Genomic DNA, 20135 nt, shown 5'->3' on the forward strand with positions numbered 1-20135 from the left:
TCTATGTCAATATTTAATTCTTAATCTGCACTGGTCCCTGTAGTGAAATGACTCAATATGTTTTCCTCTTTATGGATAGGTGGTAATAATTGGATTAAAAGGGAAATGCTGTAGAGTATGCATTATGTAGGTATGTGTATGTGTCTTGGGGAGCAAGTGTGAATACTAATGTAACAAGGACGTCCTTTAAAATATGCTTCTGGCAGTGTGCTAACCCTATGCTGAAAGGACCTGCTATTTTGGAATGAGATAGCAAAGTCTGAATGGTCACTTCCTCCTTCCCTACACTGTGACAGAAGCTATACTAGTTAAAAGAGAGAGCTTCCAACCAACAGTTTCTTTGATTCTCCAGGTACTCTCATGTGACTCTATGATGTTCAGTTTGTCCCTCCCCATGCCAACTTCGTGGCAATCTTGCCCATGTGATACCTAGTAGAGTGGGGGCCTCACACTTGGGTCCCTGGCTACCTTTTCTCCTTTCCTGTTTATTCTTTTTGATCTCAGGCTAATGAGTATATATCCTGAGATTGACATGTCCAGCCTTGGAAGTAACTGAGTTAATTCATAAAATCTAAAAGTCATGAATCCTATGATGTCACAGCAGAATATTAAGATGGGAGCAATCTCTGGTATTTACTCCAAGTGTTCTTAGAGAAGATAACTCCCAACAAGTTCATTGGACCAAGCCTGGCCCATTTCACCAACAAAAACAGTGTGAGTTGTTTGGACAGTACAGTGTCAAGTTGAAATGAAAAATTCCTAAGTAGTAGTTCTGCAAAATGCATCTATGTTCTGATGAAATATGTGAGCCCACCAACACAATGTAACAGGGAGAGAGGGGGGAGGGAGGATGGAAGGAAGGAAGGAAGGAAGGAAGGAAGGAAGGAAGGAAGGAAGGAAGGAAGGAAGGAAGGAAGGAAGGAAGGAAGGAAGGAGGGAGGGAAGGAAAGGAGGAAAGAAGGAAGGAAGGAAAGAAGGAAGGAAGGGAGGGAGGGAGGGAGGAAGGAAGGAAAGAAGGAAGGAATAGAGGGAGGGAGGAAGGAAGGAAAAATGTGAATTCTAATAATTGATTTGGATGCTATAGGATACTATTTTGTCCAAATTGAAGCTGGGTAAAAACTATTATTCCCACTATAGGTTTCAAAATAGAAATTGAAGGATACAAAAACATTTGCTTCACAGTGTGGAATGTCAGTGGCCAGGACAAGCTCCAACCCCTATGGCACTGTTACTTCCAGAATATACAAGGACTGATTTTTGTGGTTGCCAGTAATGATAGAGAAGGAGTGAACAAGACCTGAGAAGAACTGAGGCGAATGTTGGCAGATCTCAGAGATGCTATCTTTTTACAGTTTGCTAACAAAGAGGATTTCCAATGCCATGAATGCAGCTGAAATCACAGAAGAACTTGGACTGCATTCTCTACATTGCAGAAATTGATCCCTCCGAGCCACCTGTGTCACTAGTGGGGAGGGGCTCTATGAAGGCCTGGACTCGTTGTTCGATCAGCCCCAAAAGCAGAACTGAAACAACAAAAGTTCTTCCTCCCTCTTTCTGTCTCTTCCTCTTCACCCTTTGCTTCACTCTCATGAGGCAAACTATGCTACTTTGAGGTATGGAGTACTGGAAGCTGTTCTTTCCTATCTCTTGTCACAACACGTGATGAACCATCCTGTAAATGAGGCAAAAACAGACCTAAAAACAGGTTTCTTATGTAATGTAAATAGTTTATGTTTCCAGTGGGACAGTTTCTGGCATTTCTATGTAATTTTACTCAGCTTTTTAAATTATTGTTATTGTTTTAAAAAAATCAATTAATCTTTGATTACTGAGAAGAGGTTTTTAAGTGCATTGACACTTGGGTTGCTGAGAGTTAACATGCAGCAGCATAGCTGAATGCTACTCCTACCAGCTTGTGAACTCTGTGTGTAGATCCATTTTGATGGCTGGTTTTTAACCTGAAAGGCTGGCACAGTGGATAGAGCACCAGGCCTAAAGTCAAGAAGACTCATCTTCCTGATTCAAATCTGGCTTTAGACACTTCCCAGCTGTATGACCCTGGACAAGTCACTTAACCCTGTTTCCCTCAATTAACTCAACTGTAAAATGGGCCAGAGAAAGAAATGGCAAAACCACTCCAGTAGCTCCACCAAGAAAACCCCAAATGGGGTCACAAAAAGTCAAACATAACTGAAAAGTGACGGAATGACAACATATTTTAACCTGAACTCAAGATACTTTTGGGGGTGGGGCGTGGGGGTGGGAGGAGGGGCAATGAGGGTTAAGTGACCTGCCCAGGGTCAAACAACTAGTAAGTGTCAACTATCTGAGGTCAGATTCAAACTCAGGTCCTACTGAATCCAGGGCTGATGCTTTATCCACTGAGCCACCTAGCTGCCCCCTCAAGATATTTTTTTTAAATAGCAAGAAAAATTAAAAATAAAAAAACAAATAAAACACTTCAGTACATAGAAGGGAAAAAGTATGTTTCGTGTTGGTGCTGCAGTAACAACTTGAATATCAGACCATTGCAATTGACTGTGATTTCTCATGTGAAACTTGAGAAATGATGATAAAAGTCAAATTTTGCATGGTTAAAAGAGAGATCCATGTAATGCCATGTCTTTGGATCTTTGCATATTTCATAGAGCTTGCCCTTGTATTTGTGCTCACATGGATGGTTATTAGAAAACAAACAAAGAAGCAGACTTTGAGGTTGTGGTTCAAAGCAGGCTGCATGTTGAGAGCCATTTATAACCAGACTTCTCCCCCACAAACACCCCCTGCAGTTCAGGTCAATCTGTAATTTGTTCTCCATCATGCTTGAATAACTCTTAGGAAGGAAAAAAAGATGGCTGGTTATAAACATTGAGAAGAGATTCTTGACATTTTTGGGGAACAAAAAAACCCAGCCTTTTAATTTTGGTCAAGTGAATATTGCTTCTGCTTTAAACCATTACAGAAACCTCTCTGCAGTAAATACAGTCTATGTTAGTTCCAAAAGTCAGTTGGAGATATTTCAAAGACTAAGGCTAGAACATTAGGTATTTCTCTATGAGGTCAAGATTTTGAAAGAAAATGAACCGAGCAATAGAGCTTCATTCCATTCTAGAAGTATCCAGTCCTGTTTTGGAATAATACCCCTATCTATATATGTGTGAAATGTCATTTGCTCTTGTTGTTCAGTCATGTCCAACCCTTCGTGACCACAATTGAGATTTTCTTAGCAAAGATACTTGAGTGGTTTGTCGTTTCCTTCTCCAGCTGATTTTACAGATGAGGAAACTGAGGCAAACAAGGTTAAGTGGCATGCCCAGGGTCACACAGCTTAGTGAGTGTCTGAACCCAGATATGGACTCAGGTCCTCCTGACTTCAAAATCTATCTACTGTGCCACCCTGGTGCCCTGAAATGTCGTTTACCAACTCCTCATAGTACAAGGGTGTGATTTGCAATCTGAAAACATTTTTTTCTTTTTTTTTCTTTTGTATTTTGATAAACACTGAAGAAACTGGAACTGTTCAACTTTATCTCAGGGAAAACTCAGAATTCTTTTGTCTGGTGTTGTAGAAACCCTTACTGCTTTCAGTCCACAATTAGTAATCAACTGTTTTGTGTATTTGTTTTTCAGTTTTCATTCTGACAAACAAGCACTATAATTAGAGCTATTAGAATTTTTAAAAAGAATTTATAAAATAGCCATCTGAGAGCCTATGTGGTATACTAAATAGAATGCTGCTTTTTGGATCATGAAGAATTGAGTTCGAATTATAACTCAGACATTTATTAATTATGTAACCATGCACAAGTCTCATGATTTCCTTGTGTGTAAAACAGAGATAATAATAGCATCTATCTGTAAAACAGAGAATATAATAACATCTACCTTATGAGGATAAAATGAAAAATGAGATATGTAAGTTGTTCTGAAAATTTTAAAGCCCTATATAAATATGACGACATTATATATAAAATAAGAACTATATGTGGCTAATCTGTTCACACAGCTGTCATGCATTTATAAACATATGGGTCTACATATACATATATGCGTATCTGGGTATGTATGCGTATACCTGTATATGTACATGTACTTGTATGTGTGTTACTGTTCATTCATTTCAGTCATGTCTAACCATGACCACATTTGGGATTTTCTTGACAAAGATACTGAAGTGGTTTGATATTTCCTTCTCTAGCTTATTTTACAGATGAGCAAACTGAGGCAAACAGGGTGAAGTGACCAGTAAGTGAAACCAGATTTGAATTCAGGAAGATGAATCTTCCTGACTCTAGGCCCAGTTACTTTATCTACTATGCCACCTGGCTGCCCCATATGTATGTAAGTATAAATTCTCGGGGGCAGCTAGGTGGCACAGTGGATAAAGCACTGGCCCTGGATTCAGGAAGACCTAAGTTCAAATTCGGCCTCAGACACTTGACACTTCCTAGCTGTGTGACCCTGGGTAGTTCACTTATCCCTCATTGCCCCACCCCAAAGATAAATAAATAAAATAAAAAAACAAACAAACAAAACAATAATGTAAATATAAAAAGCAACACCAAAAGTCAACTCGAATGCTTTGAAATTATAATGACCAGCTTTGGTTCCACAGGAGACATATAAGAATGTGCCTAACTACCTGCATTGCAAGAGTGTCTCACTTGAAAGATGGCAGAGGAAAGGCAGTGAGCTCTGAACTCATGACATGATCGCTCCAAAAAACATCCAAATAACGCCATAGGAAAATGCCCGGAGCAGCAAAACCCACAGAAGAATGTGCTGAAATCATCTTCCAACCAAGGACAGCTTTGAAAGTCAGAAGGAGGGAGCTGCTGTGCTGAGACAGGAGTGGAGCCCAACCCCACAGTCACCCTGACACAGATCCAGTCCCAGGAAGGCCTCACCAGAGAAGGAGACCCCCAGAGCCTCTGAATCAGCTGAAGCACCAGTGTTGTCTGGAACTAAGCTCACAGTCTGGTGAGAGGGCTGAGCCCTGGGCAGGGGGGAGACTACTGGGGTCTATGCTGGTGCTGAGGCGGAAGTTGGGTTTTTCACCCCTGCTGAGAACCAGGAGGTAGGCTTGTGTAACAGTGGCACAGGTAGGGGAGTAGCACAGGCTTGTCAGAGCTGACAACCACAACACACAAAGCTGGTTGATTAGCAAGTTGGTCTGGGGTCATCTACAGACCAGGGAACAGGCCAGATGAGTGAAGAACCTGCTCTTCTTTGAATCATACCACCTGGGACCTTCTGAAGCTTGGGATAGTGCAGCCTAAAAACAGTGCCCCACTTTAAGGAGCTAAAAGTCAAGTAAAAGAAAGGCAAGATGAACAGATAGAGAAAGGTGAGGACCATAGAAAGTTTCTTCAGTAACAAGGAAGACCACGGGGCACCCTCAGAGGAAGATGTCAATGTAAGGGCCTCTATATCTAAAGCTTCCAAGAAAAATGTGAATTGGTCTCAGGCCATAGAAGCACTCAAAATAGAATTTGAAGATAAAATTAGAGAGTTAGAGGTTGTTTTGTTTTACTATACCAAAAGGAGAGAGGCAGGGACATTATAGGAAATAATGGTTATGTGAAAATAAAGATATCAATATTTTTTTTAAAAATTAGTGCCCATAATGAAAAATAAAACTCTAAAAATAAAAAGAAAGAACAAGAAAACTCTAAAATAATGACTGAGTAGCATAGATTTTTAGAATAAGTACTTTTATTGAATGAATGAAGTACTTATTATACATTTACCATGTGCAAAGCATAGTGCTAAATGAAGAAGATATGAATGGAAAACTAAGCCAGTCCCTACTCTTTTTTTTCTTTGCAGGGGTATGGGGGTTAAGTGACTTGCCCAGGGTCACACAGCTAGTAAGTGTCAAGTGTCTGAGGCCGGGTTTGAACTCAGGTACTCCTGAATCCAGGGCCGGTGCTTTATCCACTTTGCCACCTAGCTGCCCCCGCCAGTCCCTACTCTTAAGGAGTTCACATTCTAATGGGGAAGACAATACACATGTCAGGTTACAGCTTCAAGTTAAATGGAAAGGTCCCATGGTCTTTAAGGTACAGGAGCAAAGCTGATGTTAATGCCTCTTCTTTAATGTTATTTCCATCAATCAACTCATAATAGTTCCTGATGTTGAATTATTTGACACTGACTTGGTGCCAAGCATATTCATTTCTATGTTTTCATCTTCAGGAGCAGTTGCTAGCCTATATCTCCCACAGGGGTTTCTTCCCAAGATCACAGCAAAAGGGAACCGGGCTGGAAGAATTCCTGTCCCCAAGGTTTTGGAGTTTGGAGTTATGGGCTGTTTCTATCAGAGTCTAAGGGAAGATGGTAGGCAAGGTAGTGAAAGTGATTTGACTTGGTTAACAGAATCTGTGTCTTCTCTCACCCTGAGGGAGCTTCAGTACTTTAGCTAGGCTGGCTTAATTTCCCTATGTGTAACAGTAGATTGACCCCCTTCTCCAAAAGAGTTACTTCCCCAGATGATGGCTATCCAGGCTTACTAGAATCAAGAATGGTGGTCTGGTGGATGCTGCCACTCACCAAACTCCTGTGTCTGTTTGCCCATTGATGATATGAACATTAAATTTCCAAACCTTTCCTAAACCCTCTTAATTCTAGTGTCTTCCCTCTGATGATTATCTCCGATTTATCCTATTATCTTGTCTTATTTATCTTTATATCTTATATAACTTATTTGTACATAGTTATTTTCATATTGTCTCCCCATTAGATTGCAAACCACTTTTGCCTTTCCTTGTATCTCCTTAAAATGCTTGTTGATTGACTTCTTAATTCCATTAGTTTTTTAGCAGCTTTTTTACAAAGCTGACTTATATTGCAACAATACCATTTAAAGGGGGATTATTAAGTACCTACTATATACTAGGCACTATGGTAGGCACTGAGAAATGAAAAATAAAAAAAGAATGTTTGTTCTTAAGGTGCTTACATTCCATGAGGCACTAAAATAAGAATAAGAAAAATTAGCATATACTACTGTACATAATAATTTGCAAGGACACTAGAGGGGATGAAATTGTGCTTAAGTAATTTTATTTATATAGTATTCATATCATCTTCTCGTTATGTCCAGTCTCTCTCATTTAGTACTTGTGTGCAGAACTTTACATTTGTCCCTATAAAATTTTATTTTTATATGCGCAATTCATCATTCCCTGTTTTTTTAAGATCTTGTGTCTGTCAACATTAACTAACCATTCCAAAGTTCTGTCATCTGGAGATGTGAATAAGATCAATATATCCATCTAATTAAACGATTTAATTATTGAAAAAATTGTACAATATTTACAAAAATATAAATTGCCTAGATTAATTGAAGGGCGAATATAGAATACTTAAATCATTTGATTTTAGGAAAAGAAATTGTACAAGCCATCAGTGAGCTCCCTAAGAAAAAACCCCATGACCAGATGGATTTACAATGAATTCTGCCCAACATTTAATGAAAAATTAATCCCAAAACTACATAAACTATTTTAAAAATAGGTAAAGAAGAAGTCCTACCCAATTTCTTTTATGATACAATTATGATTTTGATATATACAAAGCAAAAACAGAGAAAGAAAACTATAGATCAATTTCCTTAATGATTATTAATGCAAAAAATTTAAATATAATAATAGCAAGAAGATCACAGTAATATGTTAACAATAATTACTCTTTTACAAGCTGGCATTTATACACAGTTGTTTTTCTTTTGTTTGTTTGTAATAAACATTTTTATTTATAGTTTGGGGTTCCAATTTTTATAACTCCTTCCCTCTCTCCCTCCCCTCCCCACTCCTCTCTCCCTGAGGTGGCAAGCAATCAGATATGGGTTGTACATGTATAATTATGTAAAACATTACCATATTAGTCATTTTTTATAAGAAAACTCAATTAAAAAAATGAACAAAAGTGAAAAACGTTATGCTTCAGTCTATTCCATCAATATCAGTTCTTTCTTTGGAGATGGATAGTATGTTTCATCAATAGTCCTTTGGGATTGTCTTGGATCTTGTATTGTTGGGAATAGTCAAGTCATTCATAGTTCTTCATCAAACAATATTGCTGTCTCTGTACACAATGTTCTCTTGGTTCTGCTCACTTTACTATACATCATTTCATACATGTGTTTCCAGCCCTTTCTGAAGTCATTCTGCTTGTCATTTCTTATAGTACAAGAATATTCCATCACCATCGTATACCATAGTCTGTTTAGCCATTCCCCAATTGATGGTCATCCCTTTGATTTTCAGTTCTTAGCCACCACAAAAAGAGCTGCTATATTTTTTGTACAACTAGGTCGTTTTATCTTTTCTGGGATGTCTTTGGGATATAAACCCAACAGTGGTATTGCCAGATCAAAGGGTATGCACAGTTCTATAGCAGGGTTGTTTTGATATTAAGAAAACTATAATCATAATTGACCATATCTATAACAAAAATTACATGATTACCTCAGTAGATCCAGAAAATACTTTTGACAAAACACAACAGCCATTCCTATTGAAATACTAAAAAGCATAGGAATCAATGGAGTCTTAAAATGAAAAGTAGTGCCTATCTAAAACCAAGAGCAAGCTTTTCTATAATGGCAATAAACTCAAAGTCTTCCCAATAAGCTTAGGAGTAAAACAAGGATATGCATTGTCATTGCTATTATTCAGTATTCTTTTAGAAATGCTACCTATAATAATAAGACAAGAAAAATAAATTGGAGGAATAAAAATAGGCAGTGAAGAAATTGAACTATCACTCTTTGCTGGTGATATGATGGTATATTTAAAGGACCCTACAGAATCAACTAAAAACTGAGTTGAAACAATTAACAAGTTTAGCAAAGTTGAAGGATATAAAATAATATCAGCATCTCTATATATTACCAACAAAACCCAGCAGGAAGAGATATATTGAGAAATTCCATTTAAAATCATTATAGACGATATAAAATACTTGAGTCTCTACTTGCCAAGACAAACACAATTACAGAGCACTTTTCACACAAATAAAGATAAATATAAACAATTAAAGAAATACTTATTGCTCATGGTCAGACTCTATTTTATAGAGCTAGAAAAATAGTAAGAAAATTCATCTTGAGGGATAAAAGGTTAAGAATATCAGGGAAATTAATAAAAGAAAATATAAAGGAAGATGGCCAGGCAGTGCCAGATATCAAACTATATTACAAAGTGGTAATCATCACAACAATTTGGTACTGGCTAAGAAATAAAGTGGTGGATCAGTGCAATAGATTAGGTACAAAATACACAGTAGTAAATGACCATAGTGATTTAGTGTTTGATAAACCCAAAGATCCAAGTTTTGGAGGTTAAGAACTCACTATGTGACAAAAATTGATGGCAAAATTAGAAAGCAGCTTGGAAGAAACTAGGCACAGCCCAGCATCTCACACCATATACCAAGATAAGATCAAAATGGATAAATGATTTAGAAATAAAGGGTGATATCATAAGTAAATTTGGAGAGCATGGGAAGTAAAATGGATGTTTTGATTACATTAAATTAAAAAGGCATTACACAAAACTAATGCAGTCCAAATTAGAAGGAAACAGGAAAACAGGAGGAAATTTTACAACAAATTTCTCTGATACAGGCCTCATTTCTTAAATACAGAAAGAAATGAGCCAATTTTATAAAAATATGAGTCATTCTCCAATTGATAAATCATCAAATAATATGTACATGTATTTTTAGAAGAATAAATCAAAACTAACAATAGTCTCTTGAAAAATACTCTAAGTCACTACTGGTTAGAGAAATACAAATCAAAACAATTATAATATACCACCTCACACTTATCATATTGGCTAACATGACAGAAAAGGAAAAAATAAGAAATGCTCCAGGATCTTGGCCAACCATCTACCATGCCTGGAATGGACTTCTTCCTCTTAGAATCCCTCACCAACTTCAAAGTTCAAACCATGAGCCACCACCAGATCTTCCCAAATGCTAGTGCCTCCCCCTCCTATTTACTCATGTAATTACTTTGTATGCATTTATATGCAAACCTGTTGTCTCTGTAGTTTGTACACTTTTTAAGGAAAGAGACTGTTTCATACTGTTGTAGTATGACAGTTAACAGTCACACTATTGACATGTTCATGGTTGTCTTTGTAGTCATAGTGCCTAGCCTATAAGCATTTAGCAAATGTTTGTTTATTTATCAATTGCCAGTAGCTTGTCTTTAAGAATACCATAAGAGGGGGCGGCTAGGTGGCATAAAGCACCGGCCCTGGATTCAGGAGTACCTGAGTTCAAATCCGGCCTCAGGCACTTGACACTTACCAGCTGTGTGACCCTGGGCAAGTCACTTAACCCCCACTGCCCTGCCAAAAAAAAAAAAAAAAAGAATACCATAAGAGATTTTGTTAAAGAACTGATAAAAATCAAGTTACACAGAATTGACCACAATTTCCTACTCTAATAATCTGGCAATTGTATGAAATCACAAATTGAATGAAATTGGTTTGCTCTTACTCATCCTGAGTGAGACCTCAAACCATGGATTCTTGGATTTGACAATGATCATTTTATTGAGTCATAATTGTAATGCATATAGTCTAGTCTTCTCTCTGACAAGGACAGCAAAGTCCTGCTCTGTGGACTGGGACTGTGGGACTATGGAGTTCTTCACAACACAATTCTTCAGGCTAATAGATTATACTGTAAAACAGATTGGACTTAGTTGACATAAGGTATTAACAGACTGATGGGTAATAGGATTGTGATGGAGGTAATGGGTTTAATCATAATAATTTTGGAAATTTAAGAGAAATAGTCATACTATCTACATTTTCTGGATGAACTAAGGTAAAACTGTTTAGAAATGTCTTATTGGTCAAAGAATTTGTATGTGTATATGTATATGTATATATATATATATATATATATATATATATATATATATATGTTTAACTATCTAGAGGGATTTGGAGGGGGCAGCTAAATGGTGCAGTGGATAAAGTGCTGTGCCTAGAGTCAAGAAGATTCATTTTCCTGAGTTCAAATCTAGGTTCAGACACTTACTAATAGTATGGCACTGGGCAAGTCACTTAACCCTGTTTGCCTCAGTTCTTAATCTGTAAAAATGAGTGGGAGAAGGAAATGGCAAACCACTCAAGTATCTTTGCCAAGAAAACCCCTAAAAAGGGGTCACAAAGAGTCAGGCACAACTCAACAATAACAGCAACAACAACAGCAAGGATTCTTTTTTAAAAATGTGAATGAAAAACCAAGAGGACCTGGAAAATATTCCTTTTATGTGTTTTATGGGAAAATAAGCCAAACACAGTATATAGGGAAAAGAGTTTGTTCAGGAAACAGTTATGCCAAGAAAGATAAATTAAAAAGTAAGAGAGAGAAGGAAAAAGAGAGAGAAAAAGAGAGATATCCTAATAATGAAAAGTCAATAATAACCTAGGAATAGGTTTGATAAGGTATAAAAAGAGGCCACCATTACTATGAGGTAGACATACCAAGAGCTACCTCATCACAAAATGAGATGGTAATAATCACATGCCTCAGAACCTGAGGCTCATGAAACTTCAGGGATATGAAGGGAATTCAGGAATCAGAGGCAGAAATTACAGAGAACTGGGAATAATTAATGTATGGAGGAGGAGGTAAGATCTTTGATTGGCAATGAGTTACAAATTGAGGGAGAGATGTGATGGAAAAATAAATAAATCCTGTCTTGCTGAGAAGAAGGGGCTACCTCTTGACCATTATTTTTATTGATCAAAGATTTAATTTTTTTAAATTTTTTGCATTTTCTTCTTCATATCTGTAGATTATACTATATTGACACTTACCTAGTGGATGAGTACTATGGGGATTAATATTTTTGTTTTTGTTTTTGTCCTGCATTCTACTTGGGAATCATAAGGATAGGAACTGTATTTGTGATTTAATTAGTTCAGGGAACATGAGCAGAATTCTTCTACCAATGCAAGATCAGCACCTTATCTGCAATATATAGTCTTTGGGCGTTGTCTAAATCAATAAGAGGGTAAGTGACTTGCCCAATATCACACAGGTAGTATGAATCAGAGGCAGGATTTGAACACAGGTCTTCCTAGCTTTCATTCTCTTTTGTACTACTATGTTAACAGAAAAAAAAGTAGGGAGTTTGGGAAAAAAATTTTTATTTATTGGTTGATGCTAAGTAGAATCAAGTCTAGTAGTGTCACAGAGAAAATCCAGGGTTATATTTATAATGTGTCTTAATTTAAATTTAAATTGATTTAAATTAAACATAATTTAAATTTAAATTTAAATCAGCTTAAATTTATATGAAGGTAATCAATTTTAAAAGCCTCTTGAAAAGTAATTGTAGGGGCAGCTAGATGGCACAGTGGTTAAGGCACCGGCCCTGGATTCAGGAGGACCTGAGTTCGGATCCGGCCTCGGACACTTGACACTTACTAGCTGTGTGACCCTGGGCAAGTCACTTAACCCCCATTGCCTAAAAAAAAAAAAAAAAAAAAAAAAAAGTAATTGTAATCATCTGACAGAGAGGTTATAGACTAAATGTGCAGAATGATAGACATTTTTTACATGACCAATATGGGAATTTATTTTGCTTGACTATGAATATTTGCTATAAGGGTTTAATTTAATTCTTTTTCTAGTGGCAGGTTGCAGAGAGAGAGGAAGGTGGGGAGTGAGGGAGAAAAACAAGTGCTTATTAATCAAAAATAAATTATAAGAAAATATTAAATTACATTATGTATACTGGGTAGTAGGAATGGAATTGATCAATGAAAAGCAGTAACAGAGGGGAAAGTGATAAAAACATTAAAATATGTGAATAATTTACATGCATTGAATAATTAATATATAATGAGTTAAGAGTCTTACAGGTCAGGCAGAAAGCCTAACAAGCTTCTAGAACATGGTTGGTGTTAAACAGAAAAATGACAATTAAACTTCACTGAGCAGAGCAACTTATTCTCATTCACCCAATAAAATTTTCAACACTGTATCTTTATCTCAGATCAGAGAATTCTGGACTCAAATTATTTTTCCTCTCACTTGGAAATAGTACCATTCTGAATTAGCAGACAAAGATAGATCAGGCCCATAAAATACATACATACATATATACAAATGAAGCATGCTCAAAAGCAACCATTTGCCAGATCTTTTGTTCTTATTCAATGCAAATTTTGTCCACTAACAAAGCTCATCTCTTCTCATAGATAGATACTGCATTTAAGTACTTGCTATGTGCCAAGCTTACTATGTGGGTGTATGGATATTCAAGGGGATCTAGCATCTCTGTTGTGAGGTCTTGCCAAGCCATTTCCAGGGCTACTCATCCACCTTTGGTAGCCCCTGCTACTCATAGGGCAGCTAGGTGGTATAGCGGATAAAGCATTTGCCCTGTGTGAAAATATTTTTAATTGACTGGCCCTAATTTTGGGGCTAAAACTGACTGGAGGACTAATCTGGGGACTTTTGACTAACTTGCTATCTGACTGCGTTTAATTTAATATGGGCCATTTATAAAATTCCACCACACTGCTCCACTCCCAAATTGATAAGCAAAATATTAAGAGGCCTCTTAACTAAATAATCAAAGCAGAATTTATTTATGAGATACTATTTAAAATTAAGAATACAGGGAAATAAAATGTACAACCTGACTCCATTGCGGCTTCTCTTTCCACTGCGTCTCTTTGGAACTTCTTTAATGCAATAAGGGCCTTAGCCGCCACTTGCCTTAGGGCACTCAGGTACTTTATTCTAACTCCGAACCCCTTTCATTTTGTAAATCCCCCTGTTTCTAACTTTCCTCTCCTTACTGCCACCGCTGAACTCCTGTGTTTCTCTCTCACTGACATTCTGTCTGTCTGCTTCGTCAGTCTGCCCTCTGCCGCCTTTGCCGCTCCTCTAATCTTGTCTGCCTCTCTTAATCTTGTCTGCCAGCCTTTCCTCCTTGCTCCTAGCCCTGAGTTACTGTTCATCTCGTCCCCCCATCTCCTTGTCTGAACCTCTTCTTAGCCTCTCTTGTCCATCCCCCGTCTGTCTTCTCCAACCTTTGCTGTCTCATCAGCTGCCCCTTGACCTCTTCTCCGTCCATCTCCTTGACCGCTCCTCCTCAGTCTAACCCCCAGGTCTATTTATATCGTTCTTTTCTCCACTCAAATCTCGTGGCTTCCTGTGCCCCCCACAGACCAAGCTAATCTGCCAGCCAGGGCTGTAGTTGGTGGGGGCGGGGTGCGCTCCAGCCTCACGTGCCTCAGCCCAGGCCCCAGCACAGGCCATGCCAGAACCCAGCATCTCTCAGATACCTCCGCTCAAGGTGGAGGGAGCTGGGGGCTTCTTCCCCCCAGCTGTCTGACCCGGCGTCTTGCACAGCCCACAGGGCTTTCTGGCTGAGCTGAAGCAGAGGGGGAGGGGCATTAGCACCTCCCACACAGAAGAGACCCTGAGGGCCTAAGGCTTTCTAATCTCAGCCTAAAGGTAGGGTCTCCAAATCAAAATCAATTTCCACACCTGAATTCAGGAGGACCTGAGTTCAAATCCGGCCTCAGATACCTGACACTTACTAGCTATGTGACCCTGGGAAAGTCACTTAACACTCATTGCCCTGAAAAAAAAAAAGGTATTAGGTATACCCTGGTACTCAACTCTAACCTGTGGCTCCAAGCAGCTGTAGCACGCACAGTAGTAACATCCTAATAAACCATCTTAGCAAATGAGCTAAACTAGGTTGAGGGTAACCTGCAGGCCACATGGTGAGTTAAGGGGTTGCCAACCCCAAGTGTGTGAAGACTTCCCCTGGTAGAATGGGCAGATGAGAAAAATTTATTCCAAAGGCCATGAAACTAGATGAAGTAGATACTATGGAGTGTTTGAAGCTTGGTCAGACATCAAAGATGCCAAATCATCCACCATATCCCAGGCCATTGGACTTTGATGACTCTGGAAGAGAGATTGAGGCTGACCACTCTGTGTAACTCTGCCTCACTTAAATCCAATTCACACATGAACCAAGATATCACCCTGTGATGTCACTGGTCCTCTTCACAATTAAGGGACAAACAACAATGTGTCAAGCACTGGGCTAAGCCCTGTACCTACAGCAAGATTGCCCTTGTCCTCAATGAGCTTACATTCTAACAAGGGAAGATGACCTACAAAGAGATGCTAAAAAGTGAAGGAGTGTTGGAAAGATGGGATCATGGTGAGGAATTACAAAGGAATGTTGTAGAGGCTTATGCCCCAAGAAGAAAAAGCAAAATCTCACACATCGCAGAGCAGGATGACCCGGGGCTTGAGTCCAAATTTCTGGTGGAGCAGAGATGTTTGGAGAGTAGGTTCATGTTGAAGAAACGATCCATCGTCATAACACTTCTCATCAGTTTTTGCATCCTTCTACATCCCAAGCATTGCAGGGTCAGTTTACTCTTGGAATTATTCATTGCTATAGCTAATGCTACCAGGGTAGGAGGAAGTAGAATGTAAAATCTCAAGACAGTGTCTAGTTTCACATTCTTCTGTATCCCAAGCACCCGGCCCCCACCTCAGCTCCTTGGATATATAAAGTGTGTGGAAATAAGAAAAAATAAAAACTGGAGGGAAGTTGTAAGAAAAAAGATTCTGTTGCTGCTGTCGAGTCAACTGAAGATTTTTCACTCCTTCTGGGTTTCTTTAATTCTATTGACAGCTAAGTGGCTTGGAGGGTAAGAACTCTGGACCTGGAGTCAGGAAATCTTGAGTTCAAGTTCCTTCTCAGATAGTTAATATCTGTGTGATCTGGGTCAGGTGACTCATATTCTTTTTCTTTTTCTTTTTTTGGTGAGGCAATTGGGGTTAAGTGACTTGCCCAGGGTCACACAGCTGGTAAGACTCATATTCTTTTAGCTTCGTTTTCTCATCTGTAAAATGGGGGTTAATATTAGCACCTACCTCCCAGGATGTTGTAAGGATCAGATTAGGTAATATATGTTAGCACTTTGCACACCTTAAAGCGCTATGTAAATGTCAGCTATCATTATTGATTGGATTACATATGAAATTAAATTTGATACAATAATACTTGTAGCATTTAGATCAATCCTAATCCAATCCAATAAACATTTAAGTGCCTGCATCTTGCCAGGCACTATACTAAAAGACGAGGATACAATTAATTAAAAGAAAGACAGTCCTTGCCTTCAGTAAGCTAAGAATCTAAAGGGAGAAAAAACACAAAAGGAAGCAGGAAGGTTGGGTGGAGGGGAATAGAACACAAAGGATTCCTGGTGTGGAGGCATCTTGTTCCATGAAACCAGGCAGGCAGTGGATGCAAAGTGAAGTTGAGAGTCCGGTTTCTGCCCTCGTCTATAAAGGCAGACTTTGAAAGAAGTTTGATGCTCCTGATAAAGGAAGTTGACAGTCTTGCTATACAATGTTCTGAAGACTATCGAGATTTTATAAAACTCCTTACTTCAGATTTAATAATAAATAAAAGATATATTAACCAAAATAAAAAATTCAGCAAGGAAAAAATTTACTATAAAGGCACACGAAAATAACTTGAGGTTATAGGGAGTAGAACTTAAATATTAAGTGAGAGCGTGGGGGAGCATTTGGAAAGAAACAAGCAATCATTAAGCACTTTTTATGTGCCAAGCACTGTGCTAAGCACTTTATTTATTTGTTTTTAATTTAATTTTACTTCTTTGTGGGGCAATGAGGGTTAAGTGACTTTCTCTAGGTCACACAGCTAGTAAGTGTCAAGTGTGTGAGGCCAGATTTGAACTCAGGTCCTCCTGAATCCAGGGCCGGGGCTTTATCCACTGTGCCACCTAGTTGCCCCCACTAAGCACTTTATAAATGTTACTTAATGTGATCTTGACAACAACTCTGGAATATGTTATTATTATTCCCATTTTATGTATTAAGAAACTAAGGTAAACGAGGTCACACTGCTAATGTCTGAAAGCAGATTAATATCAGGTTTTCCTGATTCCAGGCCCAGTGTTCTATTTACTATAACATCTAGTTGCCTCTATTGGGGGAGGAATATGGGGGGAGGGGGTTCCTAGGGCAGCTAGGTGATGCAGTGGATAGACCACTGGGCCTGGAGACAGGAAGACTCACCTTTCTGAGTTTGGACACTTACTAGCTGTGTCACTGCAGGCAAGTCACTTAACTCTGTTTGCCTCAGTTTCCTCATCTGTAAAATGAACTGGAGAAGGAAATGGCAAATCCCTCTACTTTCTTTGCCAAAAAAAACTCCAAATGGGGTGGTGAAGAGTCAGACATGACTGAAACAACTGAATGAGAAGAACAAAATGGGGGCTTCCTAGTCCTTTAGAAAGTATCCTTCATAAGGGGCAATCTAGTCCATCTAGTTCCATCTAATCAATCTGAAAGCTGGGCTTCAGGGCCTTCACTTTCACCTCTGGTTCAATATGACTTGCAAATACGACTTGCAAACTCCAACATCACAGTCCCTATTTCTGATTCTGTTGCATCATCAGTATTTCCCTTCTTGCCCCAAAGCAATATCAGAAAGAACACTGGACTTGAAGTCAAGAAGACCTGATCACAAGTCCCAGTTCTGTCATTTACTATATGTGTTACCTTAGGCAAGTCACTTAACATTTCATGGCCTAATTTCTTTTCTCATCTGTAAAATGAGAAAGAAGAACTAGATAATCCCCAAGTTTCCTTTTCAGCTCTATCATTCTGTAATTAGGTGAAAATAACCCCATGCTTTTGTTTTGTTTTGCTTTGTTTTACTTTATCTACAGATGTCCAGCCATTTTCATGAAACCAAAACCTTCCTTGAATAGTTTCTGCAAGTTCCAATCCTATAGTTGGAATGGGCCGTCTGGTATAACAGTTAAGGACATTGGGTCTCGGTTTGAGTCTTAGTTCTGCTTCTCCTTACATGTGTGATCTTGGCCAAGTCACTTCAATTATTTCCTCTACCTCTTCTCATTTGTTAAATGAGAAGGCCACGCCAAAGACCTGTAAAATCTGATCCTGATATTATCGTACATAAATAGATATCCTTTCTATAATATCCCTGACAAGGGACTATCAGTCTTCTACTTGGAGACCACCAAAGACTGTGGATGTCCTGAGGCAGCTCATTAGTCTTATAGAGAGCTATAATTGTTAGGAAGATCATTTTTGTTCTATTTTGTTTGTTCTTTTGAGCTAAAAGTTTTCTGGTTTCAATATCTTGCCTCAGTCTCACCCTAGAACTTCCCTCAGCACTTGGGGCCTCCTTACCCAAGAATATCCACTTTCAACTGGAGCATTTTTTTAACCTCGGAAGATCCTTCTGCCAAGTGAGTTCCTCCCAGGGCCTCCATTTTGAGGAAAGGCTCAGGCTTGCCAAACTTTACTCTTTCCCCAGCTGTGTTTCTGACTTTATCAAATTCTTACTCTCATATTTCCTCAGTGCCTATAGCCTCCTCACTCTGAAACATCCATCTACCCTAGTGGCCTTCTGATCCTGGAATATCTCTGTCCTTATCCAATGGTGAATTCCTCCTGAGGCCTTAATTTTGGGGAGATGCCCTGGTTGTGGGCCTCCCAACCAGGCATCTTACTTTCTGGATTTCAGTACCATGCCCTTGCATTGGTAACTCCTTTAAAATCAGAAGGAACATTAGAGGCCATTGAGTCCAACTTCATCATTTCAGAAATGAAGAACAAGGACCAAGAGAGATGTAATGACAGCTTATGGTCCCACAATTAGTAAATAGATAAGTCAGGAAGCATTCAAACCCAGGTCCTCGAATTCCAAAAACAAGGGCTTTTTTCCACAGGACTATGATGTAACTTCTCAAGGATGCTATCAGGTATGACCCATACATATTAGGGACTGGCTACAAGGATATATCAGCCATAGAGTATAAATCAATATGTCTTACTTTTGAAATGCCAAGGACTCTGCAACATTCATTCAGCAGAGCTCCATTTCCAATTTTATAGCTATCAATATCTATATATAGAGAGAGAAAGAGGTATATAGATCCATATTGATACACACACACACACACACACATATATATACATATATATATATGTAAACATAAATACATATACACATTTAAGTGTCAGGTTTGACCATTTAGAATGTGTGTGTGCATGTGTGTGTGTGTGTGTGTGTGTGCACTGACATTAACTGACCTAGTTCAAAACAAGCAAGGATGTGCCAGAGCCAGCTTGGACACTCAAGAGAGCAGATAGAGCAGACAGTTAAATTTTCAGTGTGAGCATTTTCACCTTGGAAATTGGCAAATTCTACAAATCAGCACTTGATTTACCATTTTGCAGCATGTCTAGAATTTAAAAAGTGAGGGATAAAATATCAATAATGCAGATTTTTAAAAATACAGTCTTTTGGACATAGCTTCTAATAAATGATTGTTGGCTTAGAAAGAACTGGGAAGCTATCCTGCTCTGTACATAAACTGTAGTTTTAGTATAATATTTACATGATAATAAGTAGGACACCTAAAAGGTATGGAATCACACTAATCACAAATGCTACATACCGCTCCTCAGTTCCCATGAATCTAATGGACAATTGGCTCCCTGTTACTCTTTCTGATTTTTCAGCTACCTAAATAAAATTCCTAGAAATATGGTACCCTGTTCTACTTAAAAATCATATTCAGACAGTACTTCTTACCTTCAGTATATAACACAATTCTATCATTCACCTTTTATAAAACAACTATTACCCCCAAAATGACTGTCCCTGTTCAAAGCCATGTTGTAACCTAGCTGTATTTTTTAAGTCTTTTGCTCTTTTTCTAAACACTTTTACTTTACATTTTTCTATATATTATCTTTGAAATAAATACATTAAATGTGTTGCATAGGTGGTAAAATACTATCAAATGGAGCTGAAATAATCTAAATAATCTTTTTTTTTTCAGGGCAATGAGGGTTAAGTGACTTGCCCAGGGTCGCACAGCTAGTAAGTGTCAAGTGTCTGAGGTCGTATTTGAATTCAGGTCCTCCTGAATTCAGGGCCAATGCTTTATCCACTGTGCCACCTAGCTACCCCCCTGGTAAGATTATCTTAATAATAATTTAACATATGTATTTTAAATGTAGATAACAATGGTACTGAT

The 20135-nt window shown here is 38.4% G+C and overlaps 1 pseudogene; it reads left to right on the forward strand.

Annotated features, from left to right (window-relative positions):
* The first annotated feature begins 1035 nt into the window (after positions 1 to 1035).
* Positions 1036 to 1527, forward strand: LOC122747373 (annotated as a pseudogene).
* The last annotated feature ends 18608 nt before the right edge of the window (positions 1528 to 20135 follow it).

This window comes from Dromiciops gliroides, chromosome 3 (assembly GCF_019393635.1).
Source record: "Dromiciops gliroides isolate mDroGli1 chromosome 3, mDroGli1.pri, whole genome shotgun sequence".
NCBI lineage: Eukaryota > Metazoa > Chordata > Mammalia > Microbiotheria > Microbiotheriidae > Dromiciops > Dromiciops gliroides.